This window comes from Sminthopsis crassicaudata, chromosome 4 (genome assembly GCF_048593235.1).
Source record: "Sminthopsis crassicaudata isolate SCR6 chromosome 4, ASM4859323v1, whole genome shotgun sequence".
NCBI classification, from domain to species: domain Eukaryota; kingdom Metazoa; phylum Chordata; class Mammalia; order Dasyuromorphia; family Dasyuridae; genus Sminthopsis; species Sminthopsis crassicaudata.
This window is the reverse complement of record NC_133620.1, coordinates 477,663,386-477,682,399: the sequence shown is the minus strand read 5'-3', so window position 1 is coordinate 477,682,399 and position 19,014 is coordinate 477,663,386. Positions and strand designations below refer to the sequence as shown.

At 61.0% G+C, this 19,014-nt stretch overlaps 1 protein-coding gene across 1 annotated transcript in view; it reads left to right on the top strand.

Annotated features, from left to right (window-relative positions):
- Window positions 1-523: 523 nt before the first annotated feature.
- The window catches only part of ADARB1 (adenosine deaminase RNA specific B1), a 107,758-nt gene continuing 89,267 nt past the window's right edge, over window positions 524-19,014 (top strand). The window contains exon 1 of the mRNA XM_074264527.1: window positions 524-652. The gene's annotated coding sequence lies outside the window, so the exon portion shown is untranslated. The remainder of the gene's footprint in view (window positions 653-19,014) is intronic.

Here is a 19,014-nt window from a genome sequence, read left to right as displayed (position 1 = left end):
GAGATGCCGCAGGGCTGAAAGCTTCGAGGAAACCCCGCCCACAAATCAGCACCTCAGAGGCCTCCCCGGGCAGATCCTGACCAATAGGAAAGCAGCGATCGTCTCCTACCCCGCCCCCTGAGCGTCTGGCCTCGCCTCCAATCGCTGTGGCCTGGGCTGCCGCAGGGCTGATGGTTTCGGGAAGCCCCACCCACAGATCCTCCCTCAGAGGCCTCCGCGCCAGCTCCAGTCCAATAGGAGCTCAGCGTCCCGCCCCCGCTCCGCCTCCGGCCGCCAGAGCCAGCCCCCGGAGCTCCCGGCCCTCGCGCCGCGCCCGCTGGGGCCGGAGCTGCGGCAGCCGGGCGCTGCGGCCTGGATCTGTCGGGAAAGGAGAAGGAGATGTGTGCGCGTGCGCGAGCGGAGCCCGGGGCGCGTCCCCGCGTCCGTGACGTAAGGACCCCGCCCCCAGGAGGCGGGGCGGCGGGGGCGGCGGCGCGGGCACGGGCAGGCGGAGGGCGCGGGCGCGGGCGCGGGGCCGGCCAGGGCCAGTCGGGCGGCGGCGGCGGCGGCAGCGGAGGCAGCAGCAGCAGCAGCTCGGAGCGCGGGTTCCACGCGGACTGAGCCACGAAGGGACGGCGCTCATGGCGGCCGCGCCGCGCGGCCTCCGGGCACGGTGAGTGACGGGAACCCACGCGCGCTCGCGGGCTCGGGGATCTGGGGCCGGAGGGGGGCCTCGCTCCCTCCTCCCTCCGCGGGGGCCGGAGTCCGGCCCCGGAGTGTCCACGCAGGGGCTCCGCGGAGGCCCCCCCATCCATCCCCGGTGCCCGGTGTCCGGAGCCCGGGGCGGCCCCGCGTGCGCGCTGCGCTGGACAGGGACGTGTGTGCACGTCTGCAGCGGGCGTGTGCGCGCGTGGGCGCGGGGTGGCCGCCGGCCCGGGGGTCCGGCCGGCGCGGGGGGAGGGGGTGCCGGGGGGGCACCTGCCCGCGCGGGGAGCGGCCCCCGGGCTCCTCTGACCCCCGGGTCGCTGGTCCTCCGCCCAGTCCGCCCCGCGTGGGGCCCTCAGGCGCCCGGGGGTCCCTGCCCAGCGCTCGGACTGCGAAGGTGCCCGTGGGCACTGCCGAGGTTGGCACGGAAGCAGCCGCCGCGGACCCCCGGGGAGCGAGCCCGGCCCCCGGCTGTGCTGGTGCTGTCCCCCCACCCCCATTCCGGCCAGAGAGCGGGACCCCAAACTTGTCCCCCTCAGTGTGGCGCCCGCGCCTTTGCCAGGCGCACAAAGGCGCTCCCCGCCCCCACGGCAGTGCTGCATTTTGACAGCTTCGGGCGGGAGTGCCAGCGTATGCCAGCCCTGGCCTGGGCATCCAGGGGGTGCTGGGAGGGACCCCGGCTCCTGCCCTCCTCCCTCCCTGTGTACGTCCTCCTTCCCTCTGCCAAGAGACCGGGCGTCTGTCCTCCCTCTTCCGTCCTCCCTCCTTCCCTCTGCCAAGAGACCCCGGCATCTGTCCTCCCTCCGTCCCTGTGTCCGTCCTCTTTTCCTCTGCCAGGAGAGACCCCAGCACCTATCCTCCCTCTTCCCTCCTCCCTCCTTCCCTGTGTCCATCCTCCTTCTCTGTCCTTCCCTGCACTCAGAGGGACCCAGCGCCTGTCCTCCCTCTTCCCTCCTCCCTCTCTCCCTCTGTCCTTCTCTCCCTTCCTCCTTCCTTCCCTCTTTCCTTCTTTTCTCCCTCCTTCCTTCCTCCCTCTATCCCTCCTTCTCTCCCCCCTTCCTTCCTCCTTCCTTCCTCCTTCCTTCCTCCTTCCTTCCCTCCTCCCTCCCTGCCTCCCTCCTCCCTCCCCAGGCCCCGGGAAGAGCAGTTTGGGGATGCGGGCAGACAGGTGTACACACAGCCGGGGGTGGAGGCGAGGCCACGGTGACTGACGCTGGTGGGGGGCTGGACGCCGGGGTCTCCTCGAGGTCGGGATTGGGGGCTCGGAGAGCCAGGGGCGGGGACTGGGGTCCGTCGGGAAAGCGGAGGAGCGCTCCTCCGCCAGCCCCGCAGATGGGAGCTTCAGGGGGCGCTGGCCGGCCGGGCTGGAGCCGGGGCCTCCGCAGAGAGGGGGCAGTGCTGAGGACAGCGGCCTGGCCCGGCCTGGTGGGCAGCGCTGGGGATGAAGTGGGGGGGGGCGCGGCTGCGCCCTCCCTGCCCGGGGCCCTCTGGGGGGAGGGGCGGGGACGAGCGCGACCTATTTGGCAGATGCTCGGATCTTCTCAGATGGCCCGCGTCTTCCTCACATTGCACGGAAAGTGCGCCCCCCCCCCCAGCTTACGAGAGGAAAATCGGGCTCCTTTGGCCAGCACCTCATCGGCTCCGCGGCCTCGATCCCTATCTGCTGCGGGCGAAAAAAGAGAAGGCCTGAGCGCGGCTTTTGGCGCCTCGGGGGAACCTTAGTACCTGGGGGGCGGAAAGTAAACAAGCCTGTCCTCCCCCTCCCGCCGCCTCCCGGAGCTGGACTGATTTAAGAGGCGTGTTGGGCTCCCTTGCAATGTCCTGTTCCGCTGGGTTTTTATGAAGGGAAAAAATGCGGCTGGGCTGGCAGGGAGTGCAAGAACCGCTGGAAGAAGGCGTTGGAGCCCCAGCCCATCTGAGCGGGCGGAGGGGGCTGCGGGCCCAGGGACCGGCTCATCCCCCCAGCCCCTCCCCCAGGACTGTGGCTCCTGGTGCTCCCTGACTGACAGAACCTTTAAAGGGAGCGCGGCTGTGCCCCGTGGCATTTATTCCCCCCGCCAGAAGCGAGGTCTTGCTTACGTTCTCAAACTGGGCTCTTTTCCCTTTGAACGTTCTGCATGCGTGAGTGCGCGGGGTCCCCCGCGGGTCCGTGCCCTGCAGGTCTCTGCCCGTTTCAGGAGCCTGGTGGAAGGGGAGGGAGGTGCCCAGCCATGCCCGCCGATGGCCTGAGTGGCGCCCCTGGACAGAAGTGACCCACAAGAGAGGCCTGTTTGGAGAGATCCTCCTGAGGGCCGGCTGTGTTCCCGGGGGCGGGCCCCTCTCCCAGAGACCCCCGCTCTTGCCCAGGTTGCTGCCCGTGGCTCCTGAGTGACTTCTGCCACCTGCTGTGTTCTCCTCGGCCCCCTTCCCAAAGGGGGCCCAGCCCTGCCATTCTTGGCTGGCTTCTGAATAGAGGGCACACAGACCGTGGCTGCCTGACAAGCGCAGCAAAGCCCCCCCCACGCGGGGTCTGGTTTTGTGAGACTGGTCACTGGGGGAAGAGATTTTCTCCGCAGACCCTGGGGCAGCGGAGGGTCTTGTCCCTCGGGCTCCCATTGGTGGGCCTCCGTTCCCTCGAGTGTGACCTCGGGGCCCGCTCAGAACGGCACTGCCCACAGGGGCGGTGTGACCTTGATCCGCTCCCCGAGCCTCGCTGTCAGGGAAGTCGCTTTGCCCTCTTGAGCAGGACTGGTCAGTCAGACAGACAGCTGGAAGGGAGAGCCTCCCTTGTGCCCTGGGCGGCTCGGGCCGGTGCTCCGCTCCGGGGCCAGAACAGCGGCGTTGGACGCCAAGCCGCAAGGGCTGGGCCGGGCATCCCGGGCCCGGCGCCGTGCTCTCAGAGGCGGCCTCTGATTGGCACAGGGGCCGCCCCGATCGTCTCCAGCTTAGCCGTGCCATCTGTTCCTCCGGCCTCCGCCTCTGGGCCCCGTGGTCTCGGGCTCCCGGGTTGGCCGAAGCTGCCCCCTGAACGCCGGGGAAGGGAGGCCGGCCGGCTCCCGTTAGTGGAAAGGCCGAGCGTCCGAAGCCGGCCCCTTTCCAGTCTTTTCCCATTTGTGCCGAGGCTTGGCTGCCCACCTGCGGGGTGGCCCCTGGATCGTTCGGGGCGCTCCCCCCTTCTCCCCTTTTGCAGTATCAGATACAAGCTGCCACATTAAACCTTCTGGCCCCGGACTAAGAGTCTGCTTCCAGGGGCTGGGCCGGCTGTGGGATCCTGGTCCCGGGCCCTTGAGGAAGAGCCCAGACTGTCCTTGGGCTCTTTCCTTCTGTGTGCTTTCAAGGTTTCCCCATTTTTTTCTTGTTGAATTGAGGACTTAGGAGTCAGGCCCAAGAGCTAGGGGTTCTCCTCCAGAGGCAGGCCCTGGCCTTGGAGAGTGGCCTGAGCTCAGGGGTTAAGGCAGCCCCCACCCCGGCACCCAGTGAGCCACGTCCAGGAGGGCGCAGCGGTGGGGCTCCTCCTGTCCCCAGGCGCTCTCCGGCCTGTAAGAGGCAGCTCAGACAGGATCTGGGAAGTGGCAGATTTGGGGCATTTCTTAAGGAGGAGGCCCCAGGGGACGAAGGGCCTGCCCTCCAGCTTAAATGGGGGCTCCTTCCTTCCTGCTAGGTGTTGCCTGAAAGGCAGCCATGCGAGAGCCCAGGGCCCGGCAGTCCTGAGCACACTGGGGGGCCATTATGGCCTCTGCTCTACAGTTGGGGAAGGTGAGACAGACTCAGGGTAAGCTAGTTCCTCTCTGGGGAAAGGCTGGGACTTCGCCTCATCCCGGCCGCGGACCCCAAGGCACCACCTTGCCGCCTTCTCCTGCATGGAGTGGGGGGGGTTGGCTGGGAGGGAGGCTGGGAGGCCAGGGCCAAGGCCCGCTGGGTGGGGGTCAGCACCCCTCTGGTCAGGTGATCGGCTCGCCGCCTCTCAGGGCTCATTTGCTGTTGAACATTTGAAGTTCCAAAGTAGGGCGAGGGCTGCCCCGGGCATGGAGCTGGCGCTTCCCCTCCCGGGTCACTGAGCATGTGGAGCCATATGGGGACACGCGGAATGACGCCTGCCTGTTGGGCCCGGCAGCCGCCTCCCTGGCAGGATCAGGCAAATACGGGGGCGCTGGGGGTTTTTGGTGACCAGGAAGATCCCCCATGGGGGGTGAGTCTGCAGTCTGCAGGATTTTCTCAACCCATCGTGCAGATGGGAACGTTGAGGCCGTGTGAAGGGAATGGCAAAAGCGGGGCTGGAAGGACCCGGGTCTAGAAAAGGCAGAGGAAGCCCGGCGTGGCCGGAGAGGGTGAGCTGGCCAGAGTAGTCCCGAGTGACAGTGAGCCGCTCGGTGACATTTCAGTTAAGGGCAGAAAGCACCAGCCAAAGGGAATTAGCAGCAGTTTTTGTGGTCCTCAGGGCTTTGCACACACCCGGGGTTTAATGATTGCTTCTTGGGCTGAGGGGCGGCTCCTTTACTCAAGTGGAGGTGGGTGCCCCGGGATTGGCAGAGCATCGCCTCCTCGCCTAGGCTTGGGCACTGTTTGGAGCCATGGCGGAGGGGGGGGGGGGGCGCTGCCCTTGGGGGGGCGGGGCCTCCTGGGACTGACGGGGAGAGAGCCAGCAGTTGTCTCGGACTCCCTCCCTAGGCCTTCCCCAGAGACTCCCCATAGCAAGGGCTTCTCTGGAGGAAGAGGCACCCGGCTTCCTCCTGTCCTCCTGCTTGCCAGGGAACTCTCCCCCACTTCCTTCTGGGACACCGGTGAAAGGAGCCTCCTTCTGGGAGCAAAGATGGTTGAGGGCCTCCTAGTGCCCCTTGCCCCTTCCTCCCTGCAGCCCCCCAGCCCTGTCTGCAAGGGCAGACTGCTCTGGGAGTGCCGGCTTGGGTCGGCAGCAGTTCTGGGTGACTGGGCGCTCTTGCTTTGGTGCGAGGTCCTGGGTCTGTGGGGGGTTTAGGATGGCTGCGCCGTCCAGGGTCGCCGCTCTGTCCCGGGTTCGGGCTGGCTCCGGGGGACACACTGGGGCAGCTCTTCCTTTTCGGAGGCTTGTGAGCTTGCTCTCTGACCAGGGGCAAGGCCGTTTTGAACACATCTCCGAGGTCAGAATCCCAAAATGTTGGCTCCCTTTGGGGCGATCTCCACCGCGACCCTGCCTCCCGATAGACCCTCCACATCTGTGGCCACGTCACTGCACAGAGTGCTGTCTCAGACTAACGGGGCTGTCTCTCCGTCTTTGAAATCTGTGAATTCACCCATTTGGGGAAGGGGAGCCGGAGGAGGAGACCCGGCCCCTGCTCTCCCCTCTGTGGTCCAGGATCAGAATCTGGCTTGGCGCAATCCCTGAGCGTGTGCCGCTGCTGAGAAATGAGCGACGTGGCAGGAGGATCTGAACCCGGGCCGGTTGATCCGACTCCATTCCGCTGCCCCGCAAAGGAATTCAATTCAATTCTGCAAACATTTATTAATCGCTGACTGTGTACCACCCTCACCCCATCCCACCCCTCCCGCACTGGGGAGACTAAGGAATTCCACCCTCCAGGAGTTTACGGTCCATCTCCTGGAAGGCTAGAAGCCTCCCCACATCTGTCAGTGAGCGAGAGGGCTTCTGTGGGCACAGATCCCCCATCTGGACTGGCCACGAGATGGACACTCAGGGAGCCGGCGGCCTCCCCGGCCTCCTCTGGGCCTGGCGGCCTCTCTAGCCTCCCCAGCTCTGAGCCCAGCCTTCCTGTGGGGGGGGAGGGTCTGTCGGCTTTCCCAGGTGACTGGGCTCCCAGGTCCCGTTTCCCCATCTGTGAGCTGCGAGTTGTCTGTGAAAGCTTGAGGAGGAAGATTCCCACTTTGGGGTGTGGCCCTGGAAGGCAGACCTCACACTGGGGCTGCTCCTGTTTTGTAGATGGGGAGCTCCGACTACCACCCCAGTGCTCAATAATGGCAGCGGGAGCCCCCCGGTCTTCTGGGCCAGGGCCGGCATGGGAATGGGCCTGGAGCGCTTCCTGGCTGAGGGGCCTGGGCCAGCGGGGGTCCTGGAGGCCAGGGTGAGGGTGATGGGAGGTTGGACGAAGGGCTCCCTCCCCAGGGGGCTCCCTCCTCAGGGGGCTTTGGCAGGAAAAATCCCTTGTGCTCTTCCTTCCTCCCTCACTGAGTGCTCCAGGCACACACTTGTGCATGTGCGTGTGTGTGTTCTCCCCTGTTCTTCTCAGCCACACGCCTCGGCAACGGGAGTGGGCGCTCGCCCAGGATGGCCCGGGCTCGCCCGTGGGTGGGGCTCAGCGGCCTTTTCAGATGGCATAGACGGCGTCCCAGCCCAGAGCGTCATGGAAGGTGGTGACGTCCTAAGTGGGCCCGGGTGGGCCTTGGGCACATAGGGTTTGGGGGAGGACTGAGGCCCACGGGAGGGAGCCCTGAGGTGGGCCCAGCTTTGGAGTGGATTGGGTTTGAATGGAGAAGTAATTGGCAGGCAGGCAGGAAGGGGAGGTTCGGGTCAGGTGTTGGGGGGCCCGAGGGGCTCTGCTGCTGAGCTCGGGATCTCTCGGCCCTGCTCGAGCCACAGGGTGCCCGCAGGCTCCCTGCCCTCCGCACTGGCTTTATTTTTAGTCTGTGCTGAACAAAACTTTCAGATTTAAGTACAATTGATTGTGCAGAAGCAGCAGAGGCTGCAGGCGGGTCTCCGTTTGTTTAAAGGCACAGATCGATCCCAGCGTCCTTCAGGCTTCCCGGCCCCTCGCTTCCCTCCCGCGTCCTTCGGGCTTTCTGCGGCTGTGATCATTTCTAGGAGTCCCTTTGCAGTTTCCCTCTTCCCCCTTTCTCCCGCCTGCATCTTGTCATTTGCTACTTCTTGCAGAAGCTAGAGTCTGTAATGGAATGCGGCTTCCTTTTAGGAAGAGGGAAGTTGAGACAGAGCTGGGGAGAGGCTGGGCCAGCCCCCAGCCCCCAGGGTCCATGGCCAGGTGCACCAGGCTGCTTCAGGAGCCACGGAACCTGAGATTCTTGGGCCCAGATGCAGGCTTCCCCTCGGTGTCATCCCCAGGCTTGATGAAATGAGACTCCTGACTGGAAAATGGCCTTGAAATAGGAAGTGGGGAGCGAAGGTTTAGGGAAGGGCAGCTTCAGAGGTTCCTGGGAGGACTGGAGGCAGGGGCCCGTTTCAGAGCATTGTGGGAAGCATGTAGGTGGCAGAAAAAGTCATACATCCTCAATCTGTGCTACAGACCACCTGGACAGAAGGAGGCACTAGATGGGGACGTGGGGCAAGTCCACAGCCAGGGACCGGACGTGCAGGAGGGGCTAAAAGCCAAGCAGCCAGTGACTCTTGTCTTGCCTCAGTAGTGATTTCATTCCTCAGTCACTAAGGGGTACTGAATAGATCCCAAGGATCTGGTGTTTGGGGTGGAAAGGATGGGAAACTGTGAGAAATGGCCACATTGGAGTTGTGAGGTCGAGGGACAGAAGAAAGTCGGGGATGGTCTGCCGTAGAGAAAGGGGGGAGGATTCTGTGGGGATGGAAAGCTTCCAGAGCTGAGAGAGGAAACGGGCAGTCATGGGGGGAAACAGGGAGCCAGCTCCCATGGCTTGGACCACGGTGCACGCACACGGTTCCGAGGGCCCCTGGGAGGCCCTGGCGGCCCACTGGTTAGCACGGGGGCCCACACAGCCAGCTCGGGGGCTGCAGCACCAGGAAGTGACCCCAGGAAGTGGTCCGTCCCTGTCCTGCAGCGCCAGAGCTGCCCAGCTCTTGGCTTTGTCTCTACTCCTCTGTCAAGGAGAGGGCGGCTGGCCTGAAACCTGGCTGGGAGGGCACGCGCTGCTGGAGGGAAGCCGAGCCTCCTCGGGGAGTCTAGCCGTGGGGCTGCGAGGTGGGAGAGCAGAAGGCTTGGGCCGGGGAGGGGCAGGCGGGAGGTGCCCCAGAGAGCCAGCTGTGGGCCAAGGGGCTCGCCTTGGATTTCTGGCAGAGTCTGGAGACATGATTAAAGAGCTGGTTAAGTGAACGCCTGCAGGAGGATGCTGTGGTCCCAAAGGGCCATCGTGGCTTCTCAGAGAGCAGGCCCTGCCAGCCTCAGCTCCTTCCTTTGCATGTTGGATCCCTGGACACTCAGAGGAACGGTGTGGACGGTCTGCCTGGGTTTTAGCTGATACAGAAAAAGGCATTCTTACTTAGGTTGTGCAAATCCTGAGGCAGTCAGGGATGACGTGACAGAAAAGCAAGGCTGCCCGGCTCTCTGCCAGCTCCCGTTCATCGGGGCTTCAGCTGCAGGGTAGATGGCAAGGTCTCCTAGGGCACCGAGCAAATCTCCCAGTGTCATTTCCATTCCAAAACTCCGTTCGAAGCTGACTCATAGGACAGCACCAAGGAGTGTTGGGAACCCTCTGTTCTGGGTCTGCGGGAGCTGGGCTGCTGCTCCCCCGTGGTGTTCCCCGGGCTGGCGTTCTGCAGATGCGACCGCTCCTGGACAAAGCGTCCGCTAGTGTCTCCCCTGCTCTTCCGATGGAGAAGCTGAGGCGGGGCGAGCGGGCGGCTGGATGGCTTTGAAGTGACCGAATGCCGGACCCTGAAGTGTCCTCCTTGACGGCTCTGTGTCTCCTGGGTAGGAGGCTGGAGGGCTCTGGCGAGGGGCCGCGGGATCTCCTCCCGGCCTGTACATTTCCGTGTTTCTGTCCGATCTGCCACTACAGCAAAGCCGTGCCAGTGACGGCAGGTCTCGGCAGGCTGCGAGGTCGCATCTAAAGCGATAGAATTCATCAGATAGAGGGGACTCTCGCCCTTGGGTCACAAAGTTCCCTTAATCAGTTCCGAGAGTCCAAGGTTAAGGAGGACAGCGGGATGGTTAACGGACTCTTCCCCCCTTAGAACCCTGAAGCATTTCCTTCTGGCCTAAGTTAGAGCAGGTAGCTCCCAAGTCCCTCCTAAGGCTGAGCTTCTGGGCAGATGGGGGCTAGAGGATGTCAGCAGATCTGGGCAGGAAGGCCCAGATGCCCATCCTGCCTCTGTCCCCTCCGGGGCCTGTGACCTTGGGGCCCCTTGGAGCCAGAAGGGATCACCCGGGGAAAGGGCTTGAAGCTGCAGGTGAATGTCTGGCCCCTAAAGGATCACGGCCGCCTTGCCCGCTTCCTCTCTCGTCCTCCTCCCTCTGCCGTGTTTTGGAGGATTTCCATGATTCTTGAGGCTGCACTTGCATGAAAGGATGAGGCCAGAGAGAGGTCTGGCTAGCGGATTTCTGCAGCGGGCGCCGTCCCGAGAGCACGGACTCTGTACTTGTTGGGGTCGGGGAATGCTGGAACCGTCCAGACCTGACTTTGTCTCTTTTGTGGGGGCCAACATCGTCCAAGAAGTAGCTTCGTCTGACTGTCCTTTGACATGGGAAGAAGGCGTGCTGCTGTCCTGGCCGGCACCTTGACTGGAACCCCAAAGGAATCCTCCCCAGAGCCTGGGAGCTGGATAGCCCAGAACGCATCACAGTCCAGCTGCTCGTCTTCTATTCTGTCTCAGCACAGACCTAGAACTCAGCAGAACTAGTACTCAGCACAGCCCTAGAACCCAATGGACTAGGGACCTAGAACCATGATGATCCTGGCCTAGTCCGTCTCCACTAGCAGAGGTGTGAGGCAGGCATCATCCTGGGGATGGGAGCTTGGCAAAGCCCCCGGGCATGTGGGGAGTGAGAGAGGGCAGGGCCCGTCCGGGACCTAGCTGCTTCCCGGGACTTCCAGAGCCCTCCAAGGGGGCCTCTGGTGCTCGGGGACCCTTTTTGGAGGATTCCTGGGAAGGCCTGAGTGCAGAGAAGTGACTTGTGGTCTGGACCGTGGGCGTGGGTTCCCAGGGCTGGATTGAAAGGGGGGGCAGAGAACCGTTTCTGAGGATGCAGGGGCCCCCCGTGTGCAGGACTCCGACCTCCTGGAGGTGGCTTTGGATCTGAGCGGTTTCTGCCGATTCTTTTCGCTTCCGAGGGCCCACCGAGGGGGGGCAGGCCTGATTTCCCTTTCTGTCTGCATCAGCCTCTTTCTGGGAGGCCCGAGCCTGGGCCTCTGGCGCAGGAGGCTCCCCGGGCCGCGGCCGGTCCCGCTGAAGCCGCCATGGGCAGAGCCGGAACTGGGCGAGGTGACAGACAGAGCTTCGGGGCTCGCCCGCTCTTTCATCTCGGGCTGCCAGGTGAAGCGTCCGAGGGGGCACGAGTGAGCAGTATGGATTGTTTGGGGGCACAGCACTCTGGGAGGCCGTCTCGGGGAGAGGACAGTTTGCCCAAGGAGAACAGGCCCCGATGAAGCAGCTCGGGGAGGGAGGAGGGCCCAGCTTTATGGGGACCCGCGGGTCCCGGGTGCTGTGTCCCCGCACGCCCTGGCCGGGTGACCCTGGCGGAGTCACAGGCGCTGCGGCCGCGCACCCGGAGCCCTGCTGGGGAGGGCAGCTTATTATTAGCTCGGATTGGGAGGTGGGAGAGCTGCCGGGGGGCCGAGGGCTATTTGTGGAGCGGAGGCGGAGCTCGGCGCGGGGATTGGCCCCGCGGCTGCGCTTCTCATTGGCTGCCGGCGCCGCGGGGCTGCGCTCCCAGGCACAAACGCAGGTACTGAGGGCCCCCGCCCGAGGCCCCGCCCACGGCACAGCTGCGGGTCCCCCCTGCGTGGGGAGGGGGGGGCGCTTCTGGGAGCAGGTGACAGAGCGCTCCTCCGAGGCTTCCTCGGAGCTGTCCAGGGTTCTGAAGCGCCGCCGCCGGACGTGCTTTCAGACCCAGTGGACCGAGCCCTCCGTGGCTCAGCCGCGGCCTCCCTCCTCTGGGTGTCCCCCGCCCCCGGCTCCCTGCCCTTGCACACCTGGGGGGGGGGCGCAGTCCCAGCCTCCGCCTCCCTGAGCCCAAGTCTGTCACGTGATCCTCCTCCAAGGGCGCTCGCCGCCCTCCAGACAAAAAGAACCGGGGACGAAGCTTCTCTGCCTTTGCTCGGCCCCTGGGGGAAGCCTCCATTGGCCATGGGGGGGGGGGGGGCCTGTTCGTTCCTCGTGCGTGAGACTTCCCGGACCCGGCGGTGGGGTGCCTCGTCCGCCTCCTTGTGCGGGGGCGGGGTCTTTGCGCCGCCGGCATTAAGTGACTGGCCCAGGGTCCCACAGTTGGCGGCAAGCGTCCGGGGGGGCTCCTGCTCCGCCGCGGGAGCCTCGGTCCTGGTGTCCTTCCCATTTTGGCTCGCGCTCAGGCAGCCTCCGCCTTGTGGCTCCCAGTTTCCCCAGCGTGGAGAGGCTCACGTCGTGTCCCCCCACGCGGAAAAGCGGCTGGGTTTAAAGTACAGGGCTTGACGGGGGAGCCCTAGCGCCTGGGGAAGCGTCACCCCGTCACCCGCCGGCGCCCCCAGAGAGCTTCACCGGCAAGGTTCGGGAGCCCGTGACCCTCCGGGCCGCTGCCTGTGCCCCTCGGCCAGTCTGAGAAGCCAGTTGTCATCAGCCCCCCCCCCCCCCCAGCGCCCGGGGGTGAGCAGAGGGCCGGAGGGTCAGGGAGCTGGGGCGGGGGAGGGGCATTGTCGCTTGGGGGGGTCAGGGAGGCGGCTGGAGGCAGACCTTGGTGTCTGGGCTGTCCCTGCCCCTGCAGGTGCTTAACAACCACTTATTGACAAGGGAGGAAGCGGAGGCTCACGGGAGGGGGCTTTCTGAGCATTGGCTGCCCTGCCTGGGTGGAGAAGCGCTTCTGGGGGGCTGTTCCCCGTCCCTGCCCGAGGGGCGTCCTCCTGTCCGGCCGCCCGCCCCCTTCCTGCAGCCTTTCCGCGGGCTCCCTCACGGCCGTGGGGGTGCTGAGTGCGAGAGGCAGCTCCCGCCTTAGAAGCTCAGGACCACGCCTCGTTGCCCATGTCCGCAATGGAAGGAAACCTCCCGTGAGAGGTGACCCCAAAGGCTTTATTTCCGTCCCAGGCCTGGGACTCCCTGAATCTCCCCGTAACCTCCCGGGAGTCTGGGGGACCTTGTGCTTCTCCACGCAGAGCAGGGGCCGGGCGCCAGGTCCCTGCCCTCTGCGTCTCCATGACGCCCTCACAGCGACTCGGGGCGCTCCAGCAGAGGTTTTTAGCGTGGGAGCCCAGGAGTCCCCTGCGGGTCCGTGGCGGGAGCTGGGGCAGCAGCAGGGAGGCCACGGAGCTGGCAGGGAGGCAGGGGCTGCCCAGAGGATGTCTCTGGAGAGAGGCGGCCTTCTCAGATGGCTTCTCCTGGCCATAGCTTGGGGCTGGGGGAGGGTGGGGGGGGGGCTTCCAGGTCCAGGAAGAGGAGGGGTCAGCTGCAAGTGATCATCAAGGAACCGGAATGTGGTGGGAAGGGGGGGGTCGGCGGGGGCCTGGCTGACCGACATGAAGGGCCCCCAGCCCCACCCTCAATCCCCCGGCAAGCCCTCCTGCCCCCCAGGGAGGTCTCAGGAGAAAACCTCACTCCATTGCTCCCCGGGAAGGAGCCCCCCAGCTCATGCACCCTGTCCTGGGGGGCGCGGGGTTCCCAGTGTTCTCTCTCGCCTTCCCGGGGAGCTTGCTCCTTATTTTCAGCCGACCCCTTTAATTTCTCTCGCCTTTTGGGGGGAGCCACTGGCTGTGCGTTTCCTCTGGCTTCTCACTGTTAAGGCGGGTGCTCTTCTGCGGGTGCCGCCCCTCCCCCTTTCTGGAAGGGACCCCAGGAAGGCCTGAAGGAGCCTCACCCTGTCTGTATTTTACACCCAGGAAAGATGAGAGAGGCCCAGTGGGAGGCCACTTCCAGTCCTGCCAAGGGGGCGAGCCGGAGAAGGACGTCGGGGGCCTTTGGGCCGCCCCGGCTTCCCGCGGGCCTCCCGAGGTGTGGGTTGCGTGCCCATTTGTGTCTGAGGGGAGTCTGTGCTCACTGGGGGACCCGGAGTCCTCTCAGGGGCTGCTCCTCCTCCCCCCCTTGTCCGGCTCACCCGGTGCCCCCGACCAGACATCTGCATTCCAAGGCCATCTCCCTGGAGCTAATCCCTGCATTCTTGTGGGCCCCAGAGCCTCTGGGGGGCCCTCGGCCTTTCATGGCCGCCGTGGGAGATGGTTTGTGTCCATGGTCCGCCACCGAGCCTGGGGAGCGGATCGTCCCGAGGCCCCCCGCTCTGGGACAGTTGAGGGGCCGTTTTGTTTTCCATACAGAGGACCAGAAGTCGGGGTTGGGGATGGGAGGTGGGGGGGCCGGGCTGCAGCCCCCGGCCTGCCCCTCCCTCCCTCCCACCCCAGGCAGTGGCCCCTGCCCATCCAGCTGGGCTGCGGGCAGACATTGCCCTGGGGGGCCTGCCTGCCTGCCACTTGGACCCTCTGGCTTCTGTTTGGAGAGGGGGAATATCATTTTTATGTCAAAACGATTCTCAACCTTAAAGAAACTTCTGGATTCCCAGTTCTCTCCAGCCATCCTTCCTCTGGGCCTCCCTCCTAAAGGTGCCGTGGGGCAGCCGTGAAGTGTCGTCGGGAAAGAAAACACCGGGAAAAAAGACCCAGAAAGGCCGGGAAGGCGCCACTCCAACGGCCTGCCCGTTCCCTCGCTCCCCCACCCTCCTCCGGGGCCTCTTCTGCTCCCGTTAGATTGCGCCCATTCCTCTGTCCTCCCGGGGAGCGGGGCTGTGCTGAAGGCCTTCCTGGGGAGCAGGGGACACCCCGAAACGCCTCCTCCGGACCCTCGGCTCCTTGGCTGGGCCCCGGCATTACTGCCTGTCGCTGTCCTAATCCTTGCATCAGGGCCACATGAGAGTAATAATAATGCCGTATACAGGGCTTTAAGACACGGCCAAGGTTTCCACGGGAGGCCAGCGCTGTGATTATCCCCATTTTACAGCTGAGGAAACGGAGGCAGAGGGGGCCACCTTGATGCCGGTGATGGAGTGCCGGAGGGCGGAGAAGAGCCTGGCGGAGACTTCTGGCGCCTGAGCCCTGGCCAGGACTTGGGGGATTTTTGAGCGAAGAGATTGTCCCGCATTAAGTAAACCACAGGCTGATTTATGTTGTTCCGAAGTTGGATTTTCTCCCAGCCTGGCTCTGTGGAGCGGGCTCACCTCCGGAGACGGAAAAACGAGCGAGTTTCTCTGAAGTGACCCGGCCTCGAAGTGTGTCTCAGCCCAGCCGAGCTTTCGGCTTCCCAGACCCGTCTCAGCGGGCAGTGTGGAGCAGTGGGAAGGGCCCTGGCCATGGCAGCAGAAAGTCCTGGATTCAAGACCTGCCTCTCCTCCTTCCCTTCTCTGTGCACAAGGCTATTGGGGACTCGAAGGCCAGCGCTCCGAGCTGCCCCCTGCCCCTCCAAAACAGACTGCACCCTTTGGTCCCTGTGGTCATTTGGGAGCAGGGTCTGGGTCTCCTGTCATCTCCGCCTTTCCTCCCAGTCCGGCCCAGGGCTCAGGGAGGCTCGAGGGTAACGAGGAGGGGCATATCCAGGCTGGCTGCCCCCCAGGCAGGGGGCCGGCTCTCCCACCACCCCAGTCCTGGGGCAGAGGGGTGCCCGCCTGCCGGGCCCTGGCTGGACCCTGCCGGTGCTGGCAGCGCCCCTGAAACTCCGCAGCCCCTGCCTGTTACTGGGTTCAGAGTGGGGTGAAGGGCAGTGACCCTCCCTTCTCCCCGCCCCCTCGGGAGCCTTCCACTCACCCCCAAGCGTGACCAGCCCTTTTACCCGGTGCTGGGGCCCGGGCGCTTCTGGTAGCGGGAATACAACACACACATTCCCATAGCAAGCGCTTCCTGGGTTTGGGCAATCAGGCCGGCTTCCGGAGGAAGCGGCTCTCCTTTATCCGCGGGCTTCTGCTTTCGCCTCAGAACGTGGTTCCAGAGTGGTCCGGGCAGCCCCTCTGCCTCTCACTCTGCCCTCCGCAGCCCGGTTCTGCCCTGGCCCGGTTCTGCCCTGCGCGCTGCCTCCCCCTTGTTCAATGTGACTTCTCCATGTCTTCTCGGACCCGTCCCCAGGGGAAGGCCCTGAGGGTTCAGTGCGGACCTCCTTTCCAGGCACAGCTTCCCCCTGTCTCCTTCCGCAGGCCCCTCCTCTCGCTTAGGGTCAGTCTCTGCGCCCACAAGATAGTCTGAGCCCCATCCATCTGCCCCCCCACGACCCTCCTCTCTCCTCCCTTTGGGGGCCGACTAAGTACCTTCCAAGCACCTCCTGCGGGCTACCCCGGCGCCCTCCAGAGCTACCACAGGCTACTCAGGCTGTGCCCTCCAGAGTGACTGTGGGCTACGCAGGCTGTGCCCACTAGAGCTACCAGGCTCTCCAGAATGACCTCACGCTGCGCCCTCCAGGGTGACCTCGGGATGCGCCCTCTAGGGTGACTGTGGGCTACACGGGCTGCGCCCACTAGAGCTAAGGGTCTCTCCAGAATGCCCGCGGGCTCTTCCAGATGCCAGCATTTGGGTTCTCCCATTCCTCTTCCTCACTGACTTGCTGACACGCAGACCACGCCCTTTGGCCACAGGTGGTCCTCGGTGCTTCTCCCTCAGGCCGCTCCCCCAGCTCTCCTGAGGGCCCATGAATTTCCCTGTGGGCTCCTGCTGAGGATCCCTACCCGCCCATCCCCTCGGGTCTCCGCGGCCTTTCAGAAATCTCCAACTGGACGTCCAGTACACGTCTTAAACTCCATAGCTATTATCCCCCCCTCCACCTCCGCCCTAACAAAATTCCTTCGCCCTGTAAGGTCACCATATCGAAGTCACCCTGGACGCTGTGCCCGCCTCGGGGCGGGCCTGGGCACCTCACCGTCGGGAGGCCTCTGTCCTGGGTCCTCTTCCAGCGTCCATCAGCCCTCCTCGCCCCCTCCCCGGCCCCTCATCTCCCGCCTCCGGGCCTTTGGGGCTCCTCACTGAGCCTCTCTCCTGGAAGTGGCGGCTCAGCGTGAAGCTGGGGGGTGTGGGCCTGATATTTGTGGGTCTATTTTTGTCTCTCCTTCAGGATGTCAGCTCCTCGTGAGCAGGGTCTGTTCCACTCCTTGTACCCGATTTGCAGACGCTAGAGAAATGCCGCGGCCGGGTCTCCCTGCAGAGAACTTCACTGTCCTTCTGACCAGCTCTTATCATTCCCCTTAATTCCAGCTCTTCATCCTTCCAGGCTCCAGATTTGCGACCCCTGAGCCCTCCTGGACATTGTCCCCTCTCCCCCCCCCCCCCCGCCCCCCATCCAGCCAGCCGCCTAATCCAGCTTCCTCACAGCTGCCAAAATAATCTTCCTAGCGCCCGATCTGACCACATCCCTCCTCTCCCAAGAAATGCCCCAGCTCCCCTTTGTCTCCAGGATAAATGTAACCTCCTGTCACTGACCTTGAAGTTCCCTCACTGGAGCTTTGAATTCATGGCAGAGGCTCCTTTTTGAGAATTAAAAATGAAACACGAACTTCCCAAGCATGTAATTCTTTAACATTTTGTAATATTTTCCATCACCTTTTATTTACATGTTGGAAATAATAATGAGCGATCATCCTGAGAAACAGTGAATAATCTTTCGGTGATAGGGCTGCACTAAACATTTCAGAGGTTTTCTGTTGAAAATATATGTAATCGTAACAAACGTAGGGCACATTTATATTATGAACCAATATATTGTGATAGCAATTTGCCAGATGTCTGCTATGGATTCCTTTAATCTTTCTTAAAATACTTCCAACCTCCTTCATAGTCTTTGCTCCTTCACATGCGTAACTAAAATGTTTTGTTTCATAAATAGGAAGCCCTTTGTAGCATTTATAAAGAACGTAGCCTATAGTGAATATTCAAACGCTAGAAAATGTCAGCAGACATCATCGGGCAGTAGTCAACATTCCAGTCAGGTTGCTTCCCAAGATTAAAATCACCTGTCAGAGTTGTCCATTAAAAACCCAACTTGGTTCCCAAAACTTGTCATTTCTTAGAACGCTTCTCATAGAACTAGTATAAATATACTATGCATGTAAACTTATTAATATTTATTGTATTTGCAAAGATGACTGTTATCAGCAGACCATGAACATGTTAACAGTTACAGACAAGATTGACTGATTAGATTCTGCTTGTGCCTGTCTCCCATGTTCCTTTTCTAGTGCCTGGAAATGGGAAACTTTTGACTCTGCTTTTCCTGCTCTTGCTTTGAATTTAACAATGGTGTGTTTCTTTAAATCTGTAATATCTCTATAATAATTATTAATCTTTAAATCTGCCCATATTATAGTAGTTTCCCTACCCCCGGCCTCTTGAGTAATTTTTTTCAAGATTTGGGTTTTAGAAACATAGACATTTCTTTTTCTTTCTTTTTTTTAATTATTTTATTTTCTTTTTTTAGTTTTTTAAAATTTTATTTATTTATAATTTTTTGACAGTATATATGCATGAGTAATTTTTTTATAATATTATCCCTTGTATTCATTTTTCCAAATTATCCCCTCCCTCCCCCTACTCCCTCCCCCCGATGACAGGCAATCCCATACATTTTACATGTGTTACAGTATAACCTAGATACAATATACGTGTGTAAATCCAATTTTCTTGTTGCACGTTAAGTATTAGATTCCGAAGGTATAAGTAACCTGGGCAGATAGACAGTAGTGCTAACAATTTACATTCACTTCCCAGTGTTCCTTCTCTGGGTGTAGTTGTTTCTGTCCATCATTGATCAACTGGAAGTGAGTTGGATCTTCTTTAGAAACATAGACATTTCTTAAGAAGTGCCAGGAATATTTCCCACATGAAAATATTAGCTCTTCATATTTGAGTTCCAACTAGGAAATCCTTTTATGTTACAGGTGAACATTATTAGATAAACAACTATGATTTTGAACAAGACAAGAATAAAAATAGACATGGCAAAAAAAGATAAGTAGGAGAACTATTTTAGGCTTATGGTTATAAAGATAGTAAACCAATATTCATACATCATATATATATATATATTTTTTTCTAAACCTGATGGCATAAAATCTAAATAATTAAAAGTCAACCAAAAATTCAGGAAGAAATAGTAAATTTATAATACTGGGGGACCTCAATGTGTCCCTTTCAGATCTAGATAAATCAAGGAAAATTTGCACAAGAAAGAAGGTAAGGATCTGAATAGAACTTTAGAAAAGCTAGATATGATAGGCCTGTAGGAGCTATTAAATGAGGATGTGAAGGATTTTACATATTTCCTAGTTATTTTAGCACTTTTACAAATGTTGGCTGTGCATTAGGTCATAAAACGATATGCAAAAAATCCAAAATAGTTTTTAAAAATCCTTATTATAATAATGTAATAAATATTGTATTAAGTAAAGGGTTTATAAAGAAAGAATTAAAAATTAATGGGATACTAAATAACTTAATCCTAAAGAATTCTAAAAAACCCAAAAAACATTTACAAACACAATAGAAAAGAGTCATTTTAAAAAGGACAACAGTGAGACA